Raw genomic sequence first — 6,042 nt, forward strand, 5'->3', positions numbered from 1 at the left:
CGCAAGGAGAAAGAAGAAAGGCCATGCGTTGTCTCCTAGTGCTGGGTAGCTCACCGCAAAGCTAGGGATGAAATATCCCCTTTGCAAGAAAGGTGACCTCATGGATCCAGGCAGTAAGGATTGCTTCCCCATTTCCAACAACTCACCATGGACCAGCCCGAGGCCTCACCACACCTCCTGTTACCAAATCGGGATGCTGACTGAACTCAGTTACTGGCAGAAGCCTATTTTCCAAACAGAAACATTAATCCCTGTTCCCCAGCACTGACCACCGCTGGCCACAGCACCTGAGTATCCACACCCAAGAAGACCTGTATGCCAGGAAGCTGAAGAACACCAAAATCAAATGAAGTTTGTGAGAGGCTAGCGCCTGCCCTTGACTCTGGCTGTAAAATGAACCCTTGTTTTATAGCTACAATGGTTTGTTCTGAGAATGGGAAGTAGTAGGTGCACACCTGTGATAACATCCATGGAACAAAGGAGGCTAGAGGCATAAAGTGGGGTCACTGCCCAGTGGCAACAGTCGTTTCAAGGGCTTCTCAGTGTTATTTGCCAAAGACAGCTCTGTAACACCAGGGACCAGAGGAGCAGGTATTCAGTATATTTATAATGATTATATGCATGTCCAAATATATTGGGTTGGACCAAGGTTTTGGTTATGGGGAGGCTGCAGGAGTGAGCTCTCTGAGAAGCTGCCAGGAACTTCCCCTGTGTCTGACAGAGCCTATGCCAGATGAATCCAAGTTGGACCTGCCACTGGCCAGTGCTGCGCCCATCGGTGATTATGGTAGCACCTCTGGGGTCATATGTTTGAGAAGCTTTAGTCTGCACTAGTCTGCACACCTCCAGCCCAAGAGAGGAGTGAAAACATGTGAGAGAAGACTAAAGCTATTAGACAGCATCCAAAGGAGAAGACTAAAGCTATTAGACAGCATCCAAAGGAGAGCAACTGAGATGATGAAGGACCTTTAGGGGAAGCCTTATAAGGAACACCTGACATCACTTGGTCTGCTCAGCCTGGAGAAGAAGAGACTGAAGTGAGACGTCATTGCAGTTACCAACTTCCTCATGAGGGGTAGAGGAGGGGCAGGCCCTGCTTTCTTCTCTGTGGTGAAGAATGGCAGGACCCGAGGGAATGGCCTGGATTTGTGTCAAGGGAGGTTTAGGTTGGGTATTAGAAACAGGTTCTTCACCCACAGTTGATTGGTGACTGGAAGAGGGTCCCCAGGGTAGTGGTCATAGCACAAATGTGACAGAGCTCAAGGAGGGTTTGGACAATGCTCTCAGGCACATGGTGTGACTCTTGGGTATGGTCCTGTGCAGAGCCAGGAGTTGGACTCCATGGTCCTTGTGGGCCCCTTCCAACTCAGCATATTCTGTGATTCTGTGAGAAACAGCTCTGCAAACACCGAGAACTGTGAAGAAGGAGGTGGAGGAAGTGCCACAGGCCCCAGAACAGATGTTCCCCTGCCACCCTGGTGGTGAAAACCTACAGGGGTTGTGCCCCTGCAGCCTGTGGTGGAACATGAGATCACTTGAAGCCTGTGGTGGATCTCACTCACACTGGGGCAGGTGAATGCCCAAAGAAGGCCTGTGAGCCCATGGTAAACCCATGTTGGAGCTTCTGCCATGACCTGTGGGCTTCTGTCAAGACCTGTGGACCTGTGGAGAGACTAGCCCATGCTGGAGAAAGTTTTCTACAAGGACTTGTGATCCCAGGGACAACACAGCCTGGGGCAGTCTGCTCCTGAAGGACTGTGCTCCATGGGAGGAACCCATGCTGGAGCAGTTTGTGAAGAACAGCAACCCATGGGAAAAGCTTATACTGGAGAATAGGGAGGAGTGTTTTCCTGAAGAGGGACCCCATGCTGGAGCAGGGAAAAGTGTGAGGAGTCCTTCCCCTGAGGACACAGCAGCAGAGACAGCATTGGTGAACTAACCACACCCCCATTCCCTGTCACCCTGTGCTGCTTGGCTGGAGGAGGTAGAGAAAATCAGGAGTGAAGCTGAGTCTGGGAAGAAGGAATGGGTGGTAGCCAAAGTGCTTGTAAGATTTGGGGTTATTTCTCATTATTCTACTCTGACAGGTAGTAAATTAAATTAATTTTCCCCAAACTCGAGTCTGTTTGGTCCATAGCAGCAACAGGTGAGTGATCTCTCCTTGCCCTTATGTTGACTCAGAAGCCTTTTTGTTATACTTTTCCTTGCCTGTCCAGATGAGAAGGGGAGAGCCAGAGCAGCTTTGGTGGGCACCTGGCATTCAGGCGTGGTGAACACATTACACTAAAATTATGTAACTTTGCTGAGACAGATTACAAGTCAGGGGATGGGATGAAGCATCAACAGAACTGTTTTTGAATGAGCAGTCATCTTAAAACTCCATTAATGACACGCTTTGACAAAGTTCTCTTGGCTAGAGAAAAAGGGTCAATGTTTATGCTCTCCTAATTTCTTCTAGTTAGAGTAGTACTGATTATATTTTACACTTGCATTTCAAAGAAAAACATTTTTAGTGCAATGTTATGTAGTGAAAATTGTTCTGCAATATGTAGTATGCAAAATAAGATATCTTGAAGAAGTAAGATTACAAACCTGGCAGGAAATTCCTAAAATACGTACCTCTGTTTCCCGTATTTTTTGCTTTCACAACAAATGAATGAAAGAACCTAGAAATTGGTGGTTATTGTTGCTAACAGTTTCATGGAAGAACCAAGAACCTTTGGTCTTTATTGGTGAAAAGCTTATTAGGCACGGTCATTTACTAGACATTTTAAAGGAGATAAGGAGACTTGGACATGCACAATGTAATTTAATAAAAGTTTTTACCTTCTCAGTTGCTTGGGGTATGGACATGCTATTAAAATCCTCTCATAAAATCTTTTAGGACAGGAAATGAAAGGAAAAAAAATTAATTCATGCAGAATTTCTCCAATAAATTACTGCCTTTGCAGGCCATCTCAGATATTACTTAGAAACATATCTGCATGTAAATTTGTTTTTAAACTATTAATATTTCTATCATGTCATCTCTTGTATCTGGAAGAATCTCCATGCAAACCCCACAAATAAATATGTATTTTCTACTGTTGTGAGAGTTACAGAGATCTTGACAAAAGATTCTTGTTTAAGACTAGTGCTTTTTCTGGTAATCATATTACTCTCACTGTGGGTTTGTGTATCTCCTCGCCTCGCCTCACCTTGCCTCGCCTCTCCCTGCCTCCCCTCCCCTCCCCTCCCCTCCCCTTATATTGTAAATTTTTAGAATCATGTTCAACCTTAGTAGTACAAGTTCCCACACCAATAACATTAAGTAAGTGCAGTGGGAGACCTTACAGATTACAGTACATAGTGCTAGGATAATCCTCTGAATATATGTGCTGTAGATCACACACACACACACATTCCCATCTGCCACAAGGAGAGTTTGGATCTCTTTCAACATATTGGATTCCCATAGTAATTTTTACCTGGAAGACCGTACGTCGTGACTATATAGAAGAAGGTTGTGCTCCCACAACTAAATAGTTTGTCAAATCTTTGCATTAAAGAGATAATGTAGACATGGAAGGTCTGACATCTTACTCTGTATTTTCACATCTTCTGTCTCAGCATCTTAGCACAATTGATACCTTCCAAAAAATGTCAGACTGGAAGAAACCCCAGTAAATTGTCTGGCACATCTCACTGTCAGATGTTTTTATTGGCTAATTTTTCTTTAATCTCTAGCAGCTTGCCTAGGGAGACTTCCAGATTTAAGGTTTTTCCAGTAAAAGCAACTAAAAGGAAAGGTAGCAAGTTCTAATTATGCCACAGTCATGAACAGTGTATGCTAAATGGCAAGCACACTGTGCAGCATGCTCACTATGAGCATGCCAACGTAGCTACAAGACATGCATCTGAACATGCATTCAGCATAACTCCTGTGACTAGTACTCCAAATATTCATTCAAGTGACAGGTGCTTGGAAACACAGAATCATAGAACTTTTGGGGTTGAAAAGGAGCTTTAAAGATCATCTAGTTCAACTGCCTCTGCTTTGAGCAGGGACATCTTCCACTAGACCAGACTGACCACAGCTCTCTGCCTTGACCTTGAGCATTTTGAAGATGGGGCATCAATATCTTCCCTGGGCAACTTGGTCCAGTGTCTCACTACCCTCACAAAAACTGAAACCAAACCAACAAAAACCCAAAAAAACAAACAAAAAACCCTCCTCCCATCCCAAACAAAAAATAAAGTCATAGAAATAAATTAATTAATAGACATAACAGCTAATGATGAGACTTCTCAATAGTGAAAATCAAGAATTTAACATGCAAAATACTGGGTCAGGCAAAAATTGTTCGCAGATATTGCTGGGTGGTTCTGATTTCTATGCTCTGTCTGAAGGGCACAGGTAGGGCTAGCAGGATTTGGCAGCCAAGTCATTTATTGCTAATGACTCAGGAGTGCCTAACCCATATAGGAAAAGCACTGCTCTTAGCAAGACTTACAGACCAAAGCATAACAAAACAAGCATACAAGCATGCAAAATCATAGCTACTGGCCAATTATATTTCTTTCCTTTTATCCTCAGAAAATGGCAATCCTAAGGATATTAATAAATTTTGTGGAAAGAAAGAAAGGTTTAACGAAAGAAGCATGCATCTGCAACTTCCTTTCACTAACAAGTTCTTTGAGAGCATATCTAGCAGCTATGTCAGGTGTAACTACCCTCCTTTCTCTTCCTTAACCTCACCCACCACCCTCCACAGCAAGAACAAATATAGCCTTGACATCTTCTGCACAGATGTGTTCACTCCAGAAGGAGTGATGTTACCTCCTCATCTTTATTGGTGACATATTTCCACCCATGTGATTTATTAGCAAAAGTCTGAATGTTCCACTGTGGTAGGTTGATCTTGGCTACTGTCACATTCTCACGAAGCCACTCTACCACTCCTCCTTCTTATCTATACTGGGAAAAGAGAATATAATGAAAGACTCCTGGATTGAGATAAGGACAGGGAGGGATCACTCACCAATTACTGTCAAAGGACAAAAGGGCTCAGATTGGGGTGTTTAATTTAAGTTGATTGACAAGCAAATCAGAGGTGAATAACGGGAAATAAGAACCAATCCTAAAAACACTTTTCCCCTTCCTCTCCCTTCTTCCCAAGCTCAGCTCGTAATTTCTCTACCCTCTGTCCCAGGTAATGTGGAACTGGAGTTGCAGTCAGTCTATCATGCATTGTCTCTGCTGCTCCTTCCTACTCCCACTCTTTGCTCCAATGTGGAGCCCCACATTTGGGAGAACAATCCCCCGCAAATTTCTCCACTGTCAGCCCTCCCTGTGAACTGCAGTTCTTCACAAACTGCTTCAGCATGTTCTGTTCTAGGGTTCTCTGCAGGCTGCTAGTCTACATGTGCTCTGCCTGGGACCTCCACGGGCTACCTCACCATTGTCTTCATCACAGGCTGCAGGGGAATCTCAGTTCCAGCATGTGAAGCATCTCCTCCCCCTGCTTCTTCACCAACCTCGGTGTCTGCAGAGCCTCTGACATTTTCTCACTCCTCTCTCACAGATGCAGTTACTCTTTCTTAAATACACTATCACAGGGGCACTGAGGTAACAACTAAACACCACTGATGTTTAGCTCAGCTTTGGCCATTGGTGGGTGCATCTTGGAGCCAATTAAAACTGCCCCAGCTGGACATGAAGAAAGCTTTTGTTAGCTTCCCAAAGAAGCAACAGCCTGCTAACAAATCCTTGCAACACAAACCCAATACAATCACTATCACACTGCAAAGTCTGTCTCTCTCTTCTTACATTCCTGTAGCAAGGCTAGAAACATCTCCTTTTCTGGTCAGCTTATTTCACACATGAAAAGATTTTTATGTCTCTTTGGAAGTTTCATTATCCAATGCATGCAATAGAAACAACAGTACCTCAGTTAACACTTCTTTTCAATTTCCAGTTTCATAGTCTGAAATCTCCCTTCTCCCTCCAGGTACTATAGGAGTTTTGCTTTCCCAGTCTGACCTTATTTTGCCTAGCCCCTA

This window comes from Haemorhous mexicanus, chromosome Z, assembly GCF_027477595.1.
Source record: "Haemorhous mexicanus isolate bHaeMex1 chromosome Z, bHaeMex1.pri, whole genome shotgun sequence".
NCBI lineage: Eukaryota > Metazoa > Chordata > Aves > Passeriformes > Fringillidae > Haemorhous > Haemorhous mexicanus.